The 20,858-nt window shown below is 42.9% G+C and overlaps 1 protein-coding gene and 1 long non-coding RNA gene across 2 annotated transcripts in view; both read right to left on the bottom strand.

The window, feature by feature from the left end:
- The window catches only part of RASSF3 (Ras association domain family member 3), a 73,315-nt gene that overhangs the window by 51,741 nt on the left and 716 nt on the right, over positions 1–20,858 (bottom strand). The window lies entirely within an intron of this gene.
- On the bottom strand, positions 5,588–20,858 carry LOC123386629. Its single transcript, XR_006600831.1, has 3 exons — positions 20,469–20,858; positions 7,800–7,804; positions 5,588–5,599 (listed from the first exon to the last, which is right to left on the bottom strand). It is a non-coding gene; the product is annotated as an uncharacterized LOC123386629 (long non-coding RNA).

Below are 20,858 nucleotides of genomic sequence, written 5' to 3'. Positions count from 1 at the left end.
GAGCTTGAGCCCCATGTTGGGTGTAGAGATTACTTAAATAAAAATAAAATTAAGAGAAAAAAAATAAAGACTTAACTTCTCCTTAGTAAACATTTCCACAGATCAACAGGAGTGTGTGCTTCTACATTTTGGGAAGGAAAACAGAAAAACGTGGATTTTATGGAAGATCCAAAGTAAAGCTCTACAAACCAGTATTGAGCTAAATATAAATTGTAATCAGCATATTTCCCGAAAACCACTTTAGTTTGGGGGTTTTTTAATCCATCTAAGGACACTGCATTAGAATATTAATTATTAGGTATCCATTGATGTCAAGCCTGAGGAATACAATGCAGTGATACCACACTCAAGACAGTATATTTCATATTCAAAGAGGTTTCAAAAATACAACCAGCTAGTCCCCAGTTTTCTCAAGTTTCTTATCAAAAATAATAAACACAGATTAAGAAAGGGATTTTGACCTGATAGAAAAAAAAGAAAACTATCGAGATAAAAACACTTCTATCGAAACTTCTTGAATTTATTTCCTAACATCTTTTTGTCATTAATTTTGAGCTATTTGGGGGGCGGTGGCGGGGGGGGGGGGGGGGGGGGGGGTTGGGTCACATCCACATTCTGGTCATCAAAGGCTTTATTCTAAGAAAGTTAATAATACACTGAAATGGTCTAAGAAGTTTGCTTTCACAGTCCATATCCACATCAGGATTTATTTTTCTCTTGTTCCTTCAAATAAATCTTAACCACTTCCAATTCAAGGATGATGACCTCATGCTTCCGATCTCTCTTGCAGGGACCTCTGTCTTGAGCTTCAGAATCCTGATTCTCGTAGCCAGCTGGGCGCTACACAAACGCTCTGTAAATGTGCCTGAAATTGAACTATCCCACCACCTGGCTAGACCTGCCTCTCTTCCTCCTGTGTTCTCCAGTTCCCCAACGGCAGGGCCATCCTCTCAGCTGTCCCCTTCCCCCCCACACACACCTTTTTCCTCCTCTCTCCCCCCGCTTGGTCAATCAGTCAATCTCAGGAATCAGTCAACCTCAGAAATCCGCACCTCTCCCACTGCAACTGCCCCATTTCAAGCCCTAATGACCGTCACCCAGGTTACCCCAATGGCCTCCCGAACAATACCCCTGCTTCTCTCTAAACTCTTCCATAAACTGCTCTCAGCTCCCAAATCCTAGATCTGACCCCGTTACTTCTCCCTAAGTGGCTCCTCCCCACCCAGGAGATGCAGTCCAAAGTCCTCAGCCTGACAAACAAGGCCCCTTTAGAGCCGGCTTCCTTTCCCAGTCGTTCACCACACCCACCACACCCGCAGGTGTGTCCTTCCCCGACAGCTCCACCCAGAAGGCCACCTGGTCCTCCAGACACACCACAGAGCTCCCCTTCTGCTTCTGTGCCTCTGGCTTTCTCTCCACACAACAGCACTTGCACACGCATACCCACCTGCTTGGTCAGTGCCCGACCGCCACAGACTCAAACTTCTAGTCACCCCCCACCCCCCAACTCCATATCAGGTACAAGTTTACCAGACTTAACCCTGCCCGCCTTCTCCATGAGGACCCACCCGCTTTCTAAGCAGTCCTCCACCACTTCCGGTCCAAACACCACCCCTTCCGCTGCAAAGGCAGCCATTTTCTTGAGGGAACCCTAGTGCCTCACCTATATCCCCATCCGCCTTCTTTCTACTCAGGTCTCTCATCTAAAAATGATGCCAACACACCAACGACTCCCTCGCCCCATGGCCTCATTTTAGGGCACTATCCTTTGTAAGAGCGAGCAGTTTGCACCCACTTTTCCTGTCTCTTCCACAGCTGTTCAGTCCTCCTCCCTCTGCAGTCCGACTGCCTCTCCAGTTTTCCAAAGAGGCTCTCCTCAAGGCCTCCAGAGGCTCCCACTGGCTCAACTTCAGTCCCTGGCCTTTCTGCGTGGCGCACTTGCCCTACTGACCACGTGCCTGTTCTTGAGGCGGCCCATCCCTGGGCTCCCAGAACACCATTCTCCTGGCTTTCTTCACCTCTCGAGTCACTCACTTTGGTTATCTCTGGAGACACACCCTTCTCTGCCTACCCTTTAAATGCAAGGGGCACCTGGAACACTCAGTTGGTTGAACATAGGACTTTGGCTCAGGTCGTGATCTCACCGTTGGTGGGTTTGAGCCCCGTCTGCGGCTCACCACTGGTAGTGGCAGCCTGCTTGGGATTCCCCCACCCCCACCCGCCCTCTCTCCGCCCCTCCCCCACTTGCATGCTCTCTCAAAATAAAGAAACTTATAAGCAAACTTATGAATGAACGAATGCATGCTGGTGTATCCTCCTTGCTTGGGTCCCCCTCCTCCCATGGCTTCAACAAATCCCAGAGCTCTCTCCCCAGATCAGCTATACCACCAAGAAGCTCAGGGAACACTGACACCCTACCAACAGCTCAAAAAAATACACCCAGATTCATTCATTCGTTATTTATTGACTGCCTGGAGTCAATACACGGTCTGAACTTATCCTCCCTCCCCAATCTCATCTTTCTTCCATATTCCCTTAATTGGCAAGTGATGACATCACCTTCCCAGTCACCCAAGCCAAGAAACCCACAACTCATCCCTGTCCTCGTTCTCACCACCCCCCAGTACCCACATCCAGACCTACCCCATCCCAATTCACCAATATCTGCAACCTGGCCCCTCTTCCGCTTCATCCCCACTCTCACTGCCTTCCTTCCACCTCAATAACTGGACAGCCACGGAGGCCTAGCTAGAAGTCACTCCTGCAAGTTCCGATAGCCACAAAGAACAGGTCAGTACTTTGCACGGCTTTTCAGCTTCATGTGTCTACCTTTTGGGGGGGGCGACATAAATTATGCAGCTGGGGAAATCCACTGCTTCACACTTCAGCCCACATCTTCTTTTCTGATCACTAGAATTGTTAAAATCAATCACTGCCTAAATGAATGTAATGCCTATATGCAAATTCAGAGATACTTCAAATAATGTTTAATAACTGTAACATTAAGGGTCTGGAGTCTTGATACTCTGCTTGCCACAAAATGGTAACGCAACATTTTAGTTCACCTAAACCATTTTGACAACACTCATTTTCACAGAGCCTACATTTCAAATTAAAATGAACACAAATGTGAGCAGCTACTAAATGTGCCATCTCTTTGTATTATCGTATCACACATTTTCCAAATCTAAAATGCACCACAGGGGCAGCAGGGTGGCTCAGTTAGTTAAGCCTCAGACTTCGGCTCAGGTCATGATCTCATAGTTCGAGAGTTCGAGCCCCGCACTGGGCTCTGTGCTGACAGCTCAGAGCCTGGAACTTGCTTCAGATTCTGTGTCCCTCTCCCCCTGCCCCTCCCCTGCTCACACTCAAGTTTCTCTGTTTCTCAAAAATAAACAAAACATTGAAAAAAAAATTTTAAGAAATAAGTAAATAAATAAAATGCACCACAGAATTTCAGGGACACTACAATGTGCTTAATGAAAAAAATGGGAGTCGCTACAAAAATAATTTTTTTGTGATTTCCATTCCTAAAAACAAAGCTTCCTATAATTATGTGTTTAAGTATGTTCCTTCTAGCTAATTGCAGAAAACCAGACTCTTCACATTAAAAGGAACCATTCCACCCAGGCCATTCCTTTAGAGTTAGTTATGTCTTTCTAAATTATCAATAATCCCTCAAATGTTTAAAAGTCAAATTTTAAAGAATTATCTTTCCCTATGGGGTCTTGCTGAAGTATCTCCTGAAGTCTGTATGAAATTAGAAACAGATGAAAGTTCTAAATAAATTGCTCAGATTGAAAATAATTCTTCTTGGGAATGACAATGTCTCAATTATGAATCAGGTTAATCATCACATTCACGAATCACTCAATATGGCCTCTATAAAGCAAAGATCCCTAGCCCTCAAGAGTTTTCATTCTTGTCAGGAAGACGATACTTAAATATGCCTGTAGCAATCAGAGGACAAGACATTGTTGTAAGAAATGAGCCTTGAACTGGGTATCCATGGATCAGTGAATGGAGAAGCTGAGTAAAGCACTCTACACAGGGTGTGGGCAAGGGGATAGAAGCCTCTGGAAGCCTCACATTTGGATATATTGTATTAGGCAAAAGACTCTGAGGTTTTATAATAGAATTTAAAAGAAACTGATTTGGAACATTTACCTGGCAAGGGTCAATGCAGACCAACTGGAATACAAGAGACACTGGAAACAAAAGACAACATTTAATCTTCCAAAGGAAATGAATACAATTCCCTCACTCCCAAATGTGAATGCACACCTGCCTGTAAGCACTCGTCCTTCAGTAAGCACGGGGGCTAAATTACCCACACTACCCTAGCATTCTCTGTAAGCACAAGACTCTCCTACATTCATCCTGCCCAGTTTCTTGCTGGTGGGCTCCTTCTTAAATAGTTCTTGACATCATGTTTACAACTCCTGCAATAATTAAGGCTTTCCTTTGGCTTGCATGAAACCCATTCTTGTTTGAACTATATAGGGATGAATTCAATAAACCATCAGGACCCCCTTGATTTCTTACCCAAGACATTCCCTCTTTAGGAAAAGGAATAATTCTTATTCTACTCATATTCCACATATTCTACTCATTTCTCAAACACCCATGACTAACCAATTCACCTAAGTTCAACCCCACCCAACCAGATATGACCTAATACAGCTATTTCCTAACTAATTCATTTGGCATCGCAATACATTTCATGGAATCCCTTTCAAGCCCTTTATCACCGTTACTTTCCCTCCAATCAAGAATTCAGCTCTAGAATAAATCAGCTATTAAATTCCAAAGCTACTTCTTTGGAACAAAGTAGAGGCCTAGGACCCAGGTCTCCACATCCCCAGCCCAATATATGTTCCGTTTCGCCTAAATGGCTCACTTTCACATGATACAGAATCTATTACCATTATTTATTTTAGGATTACTCCCCTTGAAAAAAAAAGAAACATGTTTCACTGCTTTCAACCAACTTATTTTTCTTGATTAGGATTCTGACACAAATCTGACCAAATGAAAACCACGTGGTCAATTAACGAATAACGACAGGGCACCGGGCTGGCTCACTCAAAGGAGCATGTGACTCGATTTCAGCATGCGGGGAGTTGGAGCCCCACATTGGGTGTAGACATTACTTAAAAATAAAATCTTTAAAAAATAAATAAAAACAAATAACAATAGACCCCCACTTGGTGCCCTGTGCCAAGTACCACACTAGCAATGAACATCTAGTGGTGAACAAGACAGAAATGGCCTGCCCTCATGAAGCTCACAGACAGGATAATCTGGAAGGCCTAAAACTAAATTTACTCAAAGCCCCTGATGCATTCAATCAATAAGAATGGAACATCGTCTTTCTCCAAAGCATCAGAGTGCTTCATAAACACAATTCATTCATAAGGTAATTTAAACTTGCTGCTTAGACATAAAATGCTCAGGTCATCCAGGGTGCCTGGATGGCTCAGTTGGTTGAGAGTGGGACGCTTGATTTCAGCTCAGGTCATGACCCCAGGGTCGTGGGATCGAACCCCACATCAGGTTTCATGCTGAACATGGAGCCTACTTGGGATTCTCTTTCTCCCTCTGCCCCTCGTCCCTCTCCCCAGCTCGTGCTTTCTGTCCAAAAATATTACCAAAAAAAAAAAAAGTTCAGGTCCCCAAATACAAATCACCATTTTGAATATAAAAAGAGACATACTTGGGGGCGCCTGGGGTGGCTCAGTTAAGCAACCAACTTCAACTCAGGTCATGATCTCGCAATTTTGAGTTCAAGCCCCGCATCAGGCTCAGAGCCTGTAGCCTGCTCAGATTCTGTGTCTCCCTCTCTCTCTGTCCCTCCCCTGCTCACACACTGTCTCTCTGTCGCCCTCTCAAAAATAAACAAACATTAAAAAATTTTTAATGAAAATCAAAATTTAAAAAATATACATGAATGAGATGGGGGAATGAATTCATTTTTCAATAACCATTTATCAAGTATCACCTCCAATACTACCATAGGTTGAGAATTTAAAATCAATTTATAAGACACAATATATGTTAAGAAAACAATTTTATACTAGTCTCTAAACATTAATATTTGCAATTATGTAACAATTTATAACTTGGGAGTACTTTCACACACATTATCTTATATAACCCCTCTGGAATATGTTTTAAAGATTAACAAGCTGATACTCAAAAAGTTAAGGAACCTCTTCAAAGCTCCCAGAGCTAGTGAATGACAAATTCAAAATCAAGATGATTTTCCGATTCTAGATCCCTAGACTTTCCCATCATATCACACCATCTTAGAGCTCCTACGAAATTGGTTTTAATGAATAATGCTAATACTACTAGAAATAATAGTCAACATTTATTGACTATGTACTCACATGCTGGATAATGTCCCAAGTCTTTTCTATTAACAAGAGAATATTTACGTAGGAGTATCAGTAAAATGTACGGTTCAGCTAAATTTACAATTGAAGTGATTAAAAATATTCACAATGGCATTCAGGATATAAAGCCAGCTTTAGACAACCAATTTATTGTAAGAAACACAACCAAAGGAAGGGGAGGCTGGGGACAGAGAGGGAATGGCAAACCCCAAGAGGCTCACATGGTCTGAAGGAAGAGGTTTCCCACCAGATTCCAAAACCCATGCCAGTTTTATAGAGCATAAATGAACTCTGAAGAGTTAGCCAAACAGATCACGTGACTCACTGAGCTTCTTTAATGCCTGTGTTCAAACTGTGCACAAGCGAAGCTTACTTCCGAACTGTGGATGTGTCCAGCAATGCTCAAACACTGAGTGGGAGACCAGAGGGCTGGGAGCCCAGCCACAGCGCGTGGAAATGGATTCAAAGGACGGCAACACATCCCCTTTGCCGTGAGTTACTCAGTTCACATAAATTACCCCATTCAACTTGATCTCATGAAAACCAGAAACAAGACAGTGACTAAGTCCCTAAACAATGAGCACAAGGCAATTTACACCTTCTGGAGGAAAAAGGGAAGCCCCCCAGGAAGAAGCAAAAATCTGTCACCAGGTCAAGCCAGTAGCCTCCAGCAGAAAACTGCAGCCAGAATCCTGCAGCCAGAGGCAGATAAGAGAGGGAGAACAAAAGGAAGTTGAAAGAAAAAAGGAGGAGAAAAGAGGAAAAGAGGAAAAGAAAAAAGGAGGAGAAAGAAAAAAGGAGGAGAGTTGGTATACACCAACTCTTGAGCAAAAGAACCACATTTTCCTATGTCTGATCTCTCTTTCCACTGGAGTGGCTAACTTTAAGGGGGAAAAAGACGTTAGTAAAGACTTTGATAGGTGGCCTCAGGCTTGGTCAGGAGACAACAACTCCTTTACCAGAAAACAAAAGCACTACAGTGAGACTGAAAGAGGTTTCAAAAAGAAAAAAAAAAAAATTTTTTTTTAAGCCTCCAGCAATGACTAAAGCTTCCTCCTGATCAAGGACATTGAGATTCCCAATTCCTTTTGGTCAATAAATCCAAGGTGACGCACCTAATTACCTTTCATTTTTTGGCTTCAACTCTCCCAGGCACGGTCAGTTCTCCAGCCCAAAACTCAAATGAAATACATGACCATATGTGGAAGAACCTTTTAAAAATAAAAGGTAATTTTTTTTTAATTGCTAATACTTATTACTGTTTATATGTGCCAGGCATGCTGCTACTTTACAGATGAGGAAACCGAGGCTCAAAGAGGTGCAAGGACTTGCCCAAGATAATGGCGGGCAGATTTAAACCCAGGCTGCCTTACACAGCTGCTTATTATTAATCAAGGACACACATCCTTTTAGCCCATAACAAAATCCAGTTCCCCCTCTCTTTTTTTTTTTCTTTTAATAGCCCTCACCAGAAAAGATCAAGATCCACTGTTAATTAAAACTGTTCAGGGGCGCCTGGGTGACTGACTCAGTCAGTTAAGCATCCCACTTGGGCTCAGGTCATGATCTCACTATGAGTTCAAGCCTGCGTTCAAGCCCCACGTCCGGCTCTGTGTTGACAGCTCAGAGCCTGGAGCCTGCTTCGGATTCTGTGTCTCCCTCTCTCTCTGCCCCTCCCCTGCTCTCACTCTCTCTCTCAAAAATAAACATTAAAAATAAAATTTAAAAAAACTGTTCAGAAGTACCTCCAGTGTGAATGAATTTTACGCTGATTTGCTGATTTGGGTGCTATATTTGCCTTTTTGAAAGGTATTACTTTCCCCTACATAACCTACCTCCAGTCCCCTGCACCAAATGGCAGGAATAATTGCACTCTGGGTACAGTTCATAGAGCAAATTTCTCTAGCACAGACCAGCAGGACAGCCAAGAATCAAACCCCACACCTCAGCACAGTCCATCACCACCACACTCCTTCCCCACCCCCCCCTCCACCCCCAGGGCACCACGTGGGCCTGGTCATTAGAGAAAGCAAGAAAGCAATTTTCAAACTTCAGAAAGATCTGAAAGGGAGGGACTCTCCCCCAAAGGAAAACTGGCAAGAAAAAGCTATCCACGAGCCTGTTTAAACAAACAGAAACAGACCTTAAATGGACAAAAGTGATATTATTGTTTCTTTAAACCACCTACATAATATTTACATTTTCCCATAGCTGGGAAATCACGGACTACAGTCAAATACCTCTGAATTCACCTCCGCAGTGCCATTAAAACCTGGATCTGGTGAAGGTCTAAACCAATAAAACTTCTGTTGGTTTAATTTCTCATTTCCAAGTTCCACTGAAATTAAAGTCCAAATAAATCAACTGAATGTTAATTCTCTTGAAAAGCTCCATTAACTATAAAACACGATGGAACGTTAAACTTCATTTTTAGTACTGCTATTTTTTCCCTATGTAATGCATACAGCTTTTTTATATTTTCATAAAAGTTTTTGGTTTTTGTTTTGCTGCTCAAGAACTGTATCAGATACACATAAATTTCTAGGACTTCACTGGCAAAGTATCAAAAAAATATTCCTCGAAACAAGCATTTGTAGGAAATTTTCAGAGTAAACTTGTTTGAGTTGCCTAAGAATATGAGGATTAAGGCGGCTTCATAATCCATCTAAAGTCAGAAATAATTATTTCCGTCTCTTTAAAAGATTCACTTAATTAAAATATTATGAATGAAGAAAAAATTAAATGAGGACAAACTACGGGTTCATCAGATTATAAGAGATTAAGTCAAAATTTTCATCACAGGCAAGCCTTAAGATAGAAGGATGCCCGATTCTAACTGCAATGTTTCAACAAAAGACACTAGGCCAATAAGTAAACAGTATAAAAATCCTTTTTGGTAGGTGGTTTTTTTGTTGTTGTTGTTTTTTTTTTTTTTTTTTTTAGCAGTTTGTCCTACAATCCTTTTTTGCAAAATCTGGTCTGTTTATAAAACTTAGGTTCCTCTGAATTCTCCCGGGGGCTTGGAAGACTCACACTAAATGTACTGAAACTCAAAGATAAACGGGCACCTTAAGTCACTTTTTTTTTTTTTTTTTAACATGCTTAGTAAAAGGCACATCGTCCAGCTCCCACCCTCTGTATTCCACAGTGTATTCACAGGACACTGATGCTTTCTTAGTAATGCCTTTCCTGTGTCATAATTATAGGAGTAAAGTGGGTTTTTTTTGTTTTTTTTTTTTTGCTTGGAGTTTCAGAGTGATGTCAGCCTGAGACAGACTCTAAAGGATTTCAAAATGCCAGAATATGTAATGTCCTTTTGGTACAAACAGAGTAAGTCAAAAAATAACCTGGAGTTTAGCTGACCACAAAAAAGGGGAACCATCTCCCCCGCTAAACATGCACACGACTCAAGAACAGAACTCTTGGGAGATTTCCGGCCTGCCTAACAAATGGTCAAAGGCCATGAACAATGCTCACACCAAGAGGAAGATCTACTTAGAAGTACAGAAACATATTAAGTTTACTGTTAAAGGAATGCAAGTTAAATAACAATGAGTTATTCTTTGTCCTCAGAGTCACATGCTCTACTGACTGTGCCGGCCAGGCACCCCACTTTTCCCTCTATTTTAACGACGATGCCCAGTGGAGCTAAGGGCACAATGAAACTAGTTAAAAATACAGCCTTCAGGGGCACCTAGGTGGCTCAGTCAGTTAAGCATCCGACTCCGGCTCAGGTCATTATCTCACAGTTCATGGGTTCAAGTCCCCATCTGGCTCTGTGTTGACAGCTCAGAACCTGGAGCCTCCTTTGGATTCTGTGTCTCCCTCGCTCTCTGCCCCTCCCCTGTTCACGCTCTGTGTCTCTGTCTCTCTCAAAAACAAACATTTCAAAAAACGTATCTTAAAATTTTTTAAAAATTTACCATATGATTCAGCAATGCCACTTCTGGGTATATACCTGAAAGAATTGAGATTCACCTAAGACAGATCTGTGTACCCATGTTCCTTGCAGCATTACTCACCATAGCCAAGAGTTAGACGCACCCAACTAGTCACTGACTGATTAATGGATAAACAAAATGTGGTACATACATGGAATGCAGTATTATTCAGACTTGAAGGAAATGCTAACACATGCTACAGACGGATGAACCTTAAGGACATTACGCTGAGTGAAATAAGCCAGTCACAAAAAGACAAATATTGTAGGATTTCACTTATAGGAGATATCCAGAACAGTCAAACCCACAGAAACAGAAATAGAATGCTGACTGCCAGGAGTGTGGTGGGGAGAGGATTGCACTTTCATGGGGACAGAGTTTCAGTTTCCAAGATGAAAAAGTTCTGGCAATTGGAGACATAACAATGTAAATACACTTAACACTAGATGGCAAATTTTAGGTGTATTTTACCACAATTTTTTTAAAAGTCAGGCCAAGGGGCGCCTGGGTGGCGTAGTCGGTTAAGCGTCTGACTTCGGCCAGGTCACGATCTCGCGGTCCGTGAGTTCGAGCCCCGCGTCAGGCTCTGGGCTGACCGCTCAGAGCCTGGAGCCTGCTTCCGATTTGTGTCTCCCTCTCTCTGCCCCTCCCCCGTTCATGCTCTGTCTCTGTCCCAAAAATAAATAAACGTTGAAAAAAAAAAAATTTTAAAAGTCAGGCCAAAACAATTATATGTATGTAAAAGGACAAATGAGGGGTGCCTGTCTGGCTCAGTCAATTAGGCATGGGACTCTTGATCTTGGGGTCATAAGTTCGAGCCCTACGTTGGGTGTAGGGATTACTTAAAAAAATAAGACAAATGAAAAAAACTAGAAAACAATTCTGCAAAATAATATTCGAATTAGGATATTGACCTGAACTTAGATAATGGACCATTTTCCCCTCAGAGTATATGATGCGATTTTTACAGCACTCTTATTATCAAAAAAATTGGGGGGGGGGGGGCAACTGGGTGGCTCAGGTGGTTAAGCATCCAACTTCGACCCAGGTCATGATCTCATGGCTGTAAGTATGAGCCCCATGTCGGGCTCTGTGCTGACAGCTCAGAGCCCAGAGCTTGCTTCACATTCTATCTGTGTCTCCCTCTCTCTCCACCCCTCCCCCACTCGTTCTTTCTCTCTCTCAAAAATAAACAAATATTAAAAATTCTGGAAAAAAAGATTTTTAAACATACTGCTCCAGCTACCAATAAAACCTTAATATCCTTTGAGTAAAAATGCCATGCCTATGATAAAGTACTTTCTTCGCATATACGAAACAAACATGGAGCCAGATCTTGAACTAAGACCTTGCTCTTTACCATGGACGAGAAATGACGTATACAGACTACAAACTCAACTTTTTAAAAGATTTTAAGTAATCTCTACACCCAAAGTGGGGTTCAAACTTAGAGTCATACAACCCTGAGATCAAGAACCACATGCTCTATCCACCGAGCTAGCCAAGTGCCCTAAGACTCTGAACTCAACTTCTTAAGTAAGAGCAGGTTTCTATCTGTTTTGTTCATCAAAACCCTAGCACCAGTCTATCACATTGCGAACATTCCATGAACACTTGGGAATGAACGTAGAAAACTACCTTCACAATCTTAACACACACAAACATTGCCTGACCGGCATTAATGTCATGAAAAAGTTTGCTGATTGCATTCTAAACCTCTTAAGTCCAGATCTTCTAAATCTATTCTTCTGGTCTCCAATTCCCAAATTCATCCTTCTTCCTGCTCTAATTATCTCACTTTCCTTAGCATCTGGAAAAAAGAACTGAGTGCTACAATATAATTAGTAAATTATTCTTAGCTGACTGAATCATGTAGCAGCAGTTAGCAATTACAGTCCATAAAATGTGTATTACTCTTGCTGTTTTAATACCCTATGAAATAATGAGCTCCATTCTCTTTAAATTCAAGGCAGGGTTGCAGTTTGAATGCCATTAGGACAGTTTTTATCCTATCAGCTCATAGGTCAGAAAAAAGGGAAGTTCCCCACACAAAAGTTTCACAACCTCAAAATGCTGGTATGCATGACCCTCGATAGGCTGAGAAGAAACTATTCCCAACAGTAAAGGGCAAGTTCCCCTTCACAAAGAAAAATCTTCTCAGGGCACCTGGCTGGCAACCCATCCTTCCATGTGCAGAGGATGGAGATCGAAACCCCCGGCAAGAGTTAGCAGCTTTGCTTTAGCAGATAGCATTGCCCAGCAGAAACAGAATGTGAGCCACATACAGAATTCTAAATTTTCTAGTAGCCAAGTTAAAAAACAAACAGGTAATAATTTCATTTAACTCAGCATATCCCAAATATTCAGCATATAACCAATATTAAACAATCATTGTTTACATTTTATATTCTCTTCCCTTGGTCTTAGAAATCAGTGTATATTTCATACCTCCAGCACCTCTAAGTTCAGGTCAGAAACATTTCAAGTGCTCAAGAGTCACATGTGGTAACTACTGTATTACAGTACAGTTTTAGAATGATGACCACTTCTATTCACAACATTTTTATGTGCATTATCACATCTTAATCATTTTTTTATGGGCTCTGACATCCTTCCCACTGCATATCTGGCCCTGTCCATTAAAAACATAACAAGTTAGGGGCGCCTGGGTGGCTCAGTCGGTTAAGTGTCCAACTCTTGATTTCAGCTCAGGTCATGATCTCATGGTTTGTGAGACTGAGCCCCGAGCATGAAGCCCACTTAAGATTCTCTGCCTTTCTCTCCCTTTGCCTCTCCCTGACTCATTCTCTCTCTTTCGTTAAAAAAAAAAAAAAAAAAAAAATAGACATTCTAATTTTTGGGGCATCTGGGTGGCTCAAGTCAGTTAAGCATCCGACTCTTGATTTCAGCTCAGGTCATGATCTCAGGGTTCGTGGGATCAAGCCCCACATCAGGCTCTGTGCTATTAGCAGAGGGATTCTCTCTCTTTCTTTCTGCCCCACCCCCCTCTCAAAAATAAACTTTAAAAAATAATGATAATAACAAGTAAACAAAACCATTTCACTAGCCACTGACAACCAAACCAGAACTATTAAGAAAAACCTGAAAAACTAACACTATTTGGGAGAGTTTGATCAACTCTGGTTAGTGTTATTAATATGAACTCTGTTTAATGCACTTCATATCCTTGAGGATGATGATGTTCCTGTTGGAACATAATCATCTACAGCTTCTGGACAGATGTCAACAGGAAAATGTGGATTGTCTTACAGAGATACACTTCTCCGTAAGCCTTTCCATCTAAACTGATGTACAGCTTTACCACACTTTACACAATACAAGTGTTCTTAAAAAACTGTCAACAGGTACAAGTTTCCTTTACACTAAAGGGATAAGCTCTTTAAAGAAAAATTAGAGAGCTGTTCTATTTGGTGAGCTTTTAAAAAATATTACTCAATGGAGGCACCTGAGTGGCTCAGTCGGTTGAGCATCCAACTTGACTTTGGCTTAGGTCATAATCCCAGGGTCATAGGATTGAGCCCCACATCAGGCTCTGCACTGAGCATGGAGCCTGCTTGAGATTCTCTCTCCCTTTGCCCGCTCCCCTGCTTGCATGTGCTCTCTCTCCAAAAATACATACATACATACATAAACACTTAAAAATAAATAAAACCTTAAATAAAGGCAAAACAAAGTAGGCATCCCTCCCCTCTTAAGCCCTCTCTGCCCCTTCCCTTCATAGCAAAAATAAATTGTTGGCAAAATAAATTCAATAAATGTTGAATGAATGAATAATGGGCTTTCTTAAAATAAGGGGGAAATATACAAAGTGAGTTATACCTAAACCAGTAATAACACTGATTACCAATATCACTTATTTTTAAATGATTATTAACGTGTAAGATGCTTTTAGAAACTTTTGGTCTAGCTGGGAGAGGAGGAAAAATTCTGTACACTTGTGTATAAAGGGAAAGTCACAGTACCAAGGACTGGAACTTCCATCCAAAATCAGTAGGTTTTCCATAAAAGACTCTTAAAAACTGAGAGCAATCTGAGGGTTGATGGGGGGGGGGGGGGGGATGGGTATTGAGGAGGGCACCTGTTGGGATGAGCACTGGGTGTCGTATGGAAACCAATTTGACAATAAATTTCATATTAAAAAAAATATCAGTAGGTTTTCATTCCTTCAAAAACTAAGTACGGGGCATTTATTTATGTGCTGGGTCAACATGGTAGTCTCTGTCCTCATTAAACTAAATAGAACAACAAATTATAATTTTTGCTATGAAAGGAAAGAGCAGAGGGCTGTAAGAGGAAAGGTTGCCTACTTCGGAGTGGTGATTCAGGAAGACTTTTCTGAGGGTACAGAGAAGGGAGGGAAGCAATCCCAGGCCAAGGTTCTGTGATGGCAAATCACACGACTCCAGAAAGGAAGTGAAGACTAGTATGACCCAAGTCCTAGTTACATGCAGTTATTTAAAAGTTGTTGCAGAGGAGCCTGGGGTGGCTCAATCGGTTAAGCGTCCGACTCTTGATTTCAGCTCAGGTCGTGATCTCATAGTTCAAGAGTTCAAACCCCGCACCAGGCTCTGTGCTGACAGTGTGGAGCCTGCTTGGGATTCTCTCTCTCTTCCTCTCCTCTGCCCCTCCCTGCCTCCCGTTTTCTAAATAAAATAAATAAATAAAAATAAAAATAAAATAAACAAACATTAAAAGTTGCTGCCTCAGGGGCACCTGGGTGGCTCAGTCCATTAAGCATCCAGTCATGATCTTCAGCTCAGGTCATGATCTCACAGTTGGTGAGTTCAAGCCCCTCATCAGGCTCTCTGCTGTCAGCACAGAGCCCACTTGGGATCCTCTGTCTCCCTCTCAGTCTGTCCCTCCTCCACTCACACTCTCACTCCCAAAAACAAATAAGCGTTTAAATAAATAAACAAACAAAAGTTGTTGCATCCGAAAGTGAACAAGAAGCAGGGCCTCGTCACATAGCTAATGCTTATTCAGTATTAAACCTCTTACTAGGCACTGTGCATAGCTCTTCAATGAGACAAAGCTACAAACAGGTGAATTTAGCCAAGATACAGTATATAAAAGCAGCTCCTTCCCAGGCATCTATCTCCTATCCCGTACTGTCTTTTCACCAGCACTTCTGAACAAGGGCCCCAACTAGATAATGGCCTCAAGCCAAATCAGAAGCGAAAAGCAAGCCTCAAACAGGGGCCTTTATCAAAGGACAGCTACTTCTGTGGGCAGCTGGGGGTGAGCAAGAGTTGATGCTCACGGCTAAGAATTGGGGCCCACACCACATTGAAAAGTACTTGGTCTGCCTCGTGTTTTTTTCCTCCCAGAAAATGAATGTTTACAGTATGACATGCGTGGACTGCCAAAGGAAGTCTAAAAAGAATAAGCACATTATTGGATATTTTTAGCTTTTCTTTTCATAAATGTTTTCTGTCACTGCTTTCCAAATAATCCCAAATCTTTGCAAGTTAGCCAGAAGAAGAAACGGGGAAGAGAATGTATTTTCATAGAAGAGGTGACTAATGTTCTCTTGAAATTGAGTTAAAGGAATGTGTCTTTGTGAGTCCTGTTCACACAAACACAAAATTCCAATGGATTAATACGTACTGTGTAAGGACAGGACATAGCAAACACGGAGACGAAACGTGCAAATCACCCCGCACCAGGCAAAAGGACCGGTAGGAATACTTACGTTTGACAATATAGGGATTAAAAATCCGTGTAGAAAGGCAATACAGTCAAAATACTTTTGAGGCTGTAAACCACTATTCTTTTATCCCCGGTGACCTACCGCCAAAGCTTCTAATGGAAACACTGAAGAAAAACAGTGTGCCTCATTACTGCTGATTCTAACGATGTGACACAGAACCAAACAAGCCAGAAAAAACTTTAAATTATACTAAGGAGAGAACCCATAGGGCAAACTTGAGGCCTGTTATATGGGGTCTCACAGGCTTGCCTTATTAAACAATTTTTCAGGGTAACTTCTTTTAGAAGTGTGAGTGGTTCAGAGACAATTTTTTAAGTTTAAGGCTTCTTGACTATTCTGCTAAAGCAAAAACAGGGTCTCCTTTCCTTATTCCTATTGAACTACCAAAGGCCCAGAAAGAAAAGTAGTTACCTTAGCTGGGGGTGAGATATGCTCCAATAGATTACATTAAGAATTATGAACACTGTAGTGAAGATATATGCAGAATGGGGGGCAGGTCCCCAACATTTTAAGAAACTCCTAAATTATAGATGTCCATATGTGCGACAAGAAAACTGAACTTTAATTTTTTTTTTTTTTTTTTTTTTTGGCTGAGAATTAACAAAAAAGGAAAGTTTGTGGGCCCTTCGGTGAATCCCTTAACAAGGCCTCACCTTTCATTAATTCTCCAGGGGGGTTCTGGGGAGAATCATAAAATAGGATGCATTTGAAAACCTGTAAAGAGGGGCGCCTGGGTGGCGCAGTCGGTTAAGCGTCCGACTTCAGCCAGGTCACGATCTCGCGGTCCGTGAGTTCGAGCCCCGCGTCAGGCTCTGGGCTGATGGCTCAGAGCCTGGAGCCTGTTTCCGATTCTGTGTCTCCCTCTCTCTCTGCCCCTCCCCCGTTCATGCTCTGTCTCTCTCTGTCCCAAAAATAAATAAACGTTGAAAAAAAAAAATTTAAAAAAAAAAAAAAAAAAAAAGAAAACCTGTAAAGAGCCAAGTACTATCAGGGCCCCTGGCTGGCTCAGTCGGTTATGCTTCTGACTCTTGATTTCAGCTCAGGTCATGATCTCATGATCCATGGGATCAAGCCCTGTAGAGCCTTTTCGGATTCTCCCTCCCTCCCTTCCACCCCTCTCCCCCGTGTCTGTCTGTCTCTTTCTAATAAATAAACTTAAAAAGAGCCAATTATTATCAAACCAGGAAAGGAGTCACATAACTAATATTCACTGAGCAACCACTGTGTATCAGGTACCAATGGAGACCCCAGAGATACAACAATACACAGGACATCCAAACTGCCACAAAAAGGCCTTGTGTTCATTCCTGTTTATATACTCCAGACAGGTTTTTCAGTCTTTTGCTTTTTTTAAAGAAGGTACCAACATAAGAAAGAAAACAGTAACATTTTCTTTATATCCATAAGATTTTTGTTTTTGTTGGAGATAGAAGTTGGGCTATACTCCTTTGCCTGGCAAGAGAAGAAAAGAAATTCCTCACTGCCCTCCCCCTTTTTCTCCATCCTGAATTCACCACAAACATCTTGCTTTCTCTGGATATTTTCAAGAGTCCTAGAAACCATATCTTCCTGGCTTTTTCACCAGGTGGTTCAGCACCAAAAAAAAAAAAAAAAAAAAAAACAACCCACAATTACCATTATGAATAACAAAGCCTATGGCAACATCTCTCTTTGCACCTCTCTAAAGAAAGGATAAATTTCAATTTCACTTTCACACTTTGTCAGATATGCTTATCTTATTCTTCTAATCACCAACATAATAAAATGAAAAAGGTGGGGTGCCTAGCTGACTCAGTGAATATAGCAAGCGACTCTTGATCTCAGGGTCGTGAGTTCAAGCCCCACATTGGGCACAGAGATTCCTTAAAATTAATAATAAGATAACAAAATGACAAAGGCTTATCTATCATCTAACCATAGGTAAAACAAATGTTCTATATTTAGAGTGTCTTGCTTTAGAAGTTTTACTTCTTTGCGCCGCCTGGCTGGCTCAGTCGGTTTAACACCAACTGGCTCAAGTCATGATCTCACAGTTTGTGGGTTCAAGTCCCGTGTCGGACTCTGTGCTGGCAGCTCAGAGCCTGGAGCCTGCTTCAGATTCTGTACCTCTCTCTCTGTTCCTCCTCTCCTTGCACGCTCTCAAAAATAAATAAACATTAAAAATTTTTAAAAGGGGGCGCCCAGGTGACTCAGTCGGTTGAGCGTCCGACTTCATTCGGCTCAGGTCATGATCTCACAGTTTGTGAGTTTGAGCCCCACATGGCCTGCTTCGGATTCTGTGTCTCCCTCTCTCTCTGCCCCTTTCCTGCTCATGCTTTGTCCCTCTCTCTCTCTCAAAAAGAAATAAACATTAAAAGAATTTTTTTTTTTATAAATAAATAAATAAATAAATAAATTTTTTTAAAGTTTTACTTCTTTCACTCGCAAATCCTATCAGGAATTTAACACACTCCTTCAGGCACTTTAACCAAAATGCCCACAAAAATTCAGTTGGAAACACTTTTTCCACCTGGCAAGTGAGTTCCAGAAGTCAGCGCCCTCCATGTGTTATGTTAGAAGGGGAAATACACAGGCAATAAGGCTTCAGAATATACAGAACAGGATCTTCAAGCAAAGAACTAGGTCTTACTGTCCCGGTTTTCAGCACAATACTAATGAATGTCAGACTAATTCTAAATGCTAAATAAGTATTAAACAATATGAACGCTAGATCAACAAGCAGAAACACTGTAAACCCAGAGAAAAAGAGAGGCTTTTACTTTCTAAAGCACTGAAACATTCTCACACTATTCTAACCTGGATAATCTGGCCCTTGGGAAGGAGCATCGCATACCTGGAGAACCTGAGAACCAGCAAGTTTTCTGGAGATCAAGAGCCACCTCTGGAATGGACATCAACCCAACACAACCACCACTGTCAAATTCTAGTGAAAGTTGTCAAGCAGTGACAGCAATGTAAGTGGCAGGAGAAAATACAAAGAGAAGAGAAACAAAGGAGAGATCAAGAAAGAAAGAAGAGCCAAGCGAAAGAAAGAAGCATAAGGAAAAGCAATTAATTCTTCCCTCAAAGACAGAAGAACAGTGTTTCTGCCTTCTAAACTTCACAGCAAACGCATGCTATTAAAATACACTCTATTGAAAAAGAAGGATCAATTGCTGTTAACTCCATGTGGACCCCCCACTCCAAAATTCAAATGGTGAAGCCCTAAACGTGACAGGATTTGGAGGTGGGGATCTGTGGGAGGCAATGAGGCCAGGAGGGTGGCCCCCAAGATGAGAGGCCCCCTTATAAGAGGAAGAAAGCTAGCCCTTTCTCCACCTGAGGTCACAGCAAGAGGTCGGCTGTCTCCCAGCCAGGAAGCCCAAGCCAAGAAGGGGTCTTCACCAGAACCCCACCATGCACCCAGATCCACCTCCAGCCTCCAGAACTGTGAGAAATATTCGTGTTTAACTCACCTGGTTTACGGTATTTGTTACAGCAGCCTGAGCTAAGCCATTGCTCAAAGTGACTAGTAAATAGTGCAACCCTAAGCCTTAGAAACAATAAAGAAGGCGGACTGCCGCCCCAGGACTTCACTTAGGATTACCTGCTTACTGAATGAGGGCACTTGACTTCACTCTTGCCCTTCACCATCCCCTCTCCCCCTCCTTCTGGTTTGGGGGTTAAGAGGCTGAGAAGACTAGAACTTCCGAATCTGGAAATCTGACCTCAGAAAGTGGTTAAGTGAACTTAAAAGGTCTGGCAAGGAAACCCTGACACATTACTCCGTCCTCACCCCTCCCATAACTCCTCTTCCGGCCCTGAACGATTTTCCTTGCCTCTAGTCTCCAGGACTGTCTAATAGCAAAGTTTGGGGAGCGCCTGATGTTATTTAAGGGCAACAAATTTGTTCCATTACAGCCTCCACTAATCTGATGTGGGCACGGCTTGGTTGGCGGGGCTCCCTGGTGTGGTTCCCAGGGCCAGGAGGCCGCAAGTTCATGCTCCAGACTGAGAAGTCCACCCCAAGTGGCCCGTTTCGAGAAAGCCTCCCTGAAAAACACGGTCACGGTCGGCGAAACCGGCCCAAGTTCCCTTCCCATCTTTTCCAGAGTCCTACTTCCCACGGCATGCTTCCTCCAAAAAAGGAAGAAACCGGCCTAAGGCTCAGCTCTCGCCGGCTGGTATTTACCTAGCACCGGAACTTGTTTGCAAAACACTGGAGGCACTCACAAACTTGACTTTGCAGGAAACGCACAACCTTGACTCCCGCAACCAAGATCTAGTGAGCGCCTGCTATCGTCCCCACCCCCACCACCAAAGTCCCGGACCCGGAAGGTAGGGGAAGCCAGGTCACCACCGCCACCCCTGGCTATTACACGGTGCCCAAGCCACTCAGTGCCCACTGAGCCGACTCACAGTGAGGGCCGGGGCCAGGACCCGACCACGGACTGCTGGGGCGCAGAGGAAACGCCGGGATGGGCGAGGGACGCCTCCACGCTCAGAACTGCTTGCCCGCAGCCCGAAGCTGGGCCGCAGAGGCCATCTGGCGCGGAAGGCAGGAGACGGCCCCCGGTCTCCTGCCCTTCCTCCTCTTTCCCTAGTCCTGGCCGCTCTCCGCGCGCGCACGTCCGCACGCCCATGTGCACGAGCTCCAGGCACTACCTTGGGATCCCAAAGGGCAGGAGCCCCTTCTCGGCCGCCCCCTCCTCCTTCCCAGCCGGCATCCCCAGCGAGCCTCGCAGGCACACGTGGATTCAGGGACCCCGGGAGCGGTGGGCGCGGGCTGCGGCGCCCACGGCGCGTGCC

The sequence above is a fragment of the Felis catus genome, chromosome B4 (assembly GCF_018350175.1).
Source record: "Felis catus isolate Fca126 chromosome B4, F.catus_Fca126_mat1.0, whole genome shotgun sequence".
Lineage (NCBI taxonomy): Eukaryota > Metazoa > Chordata > Mammalia > Carnivora > Felidae > Felis > Felis catus.
The sequence above is the reverse complement of the archived record's forward strand: the minus strand, read 5'-3'. Positions and strand labels throughout refer to the sequence as shown.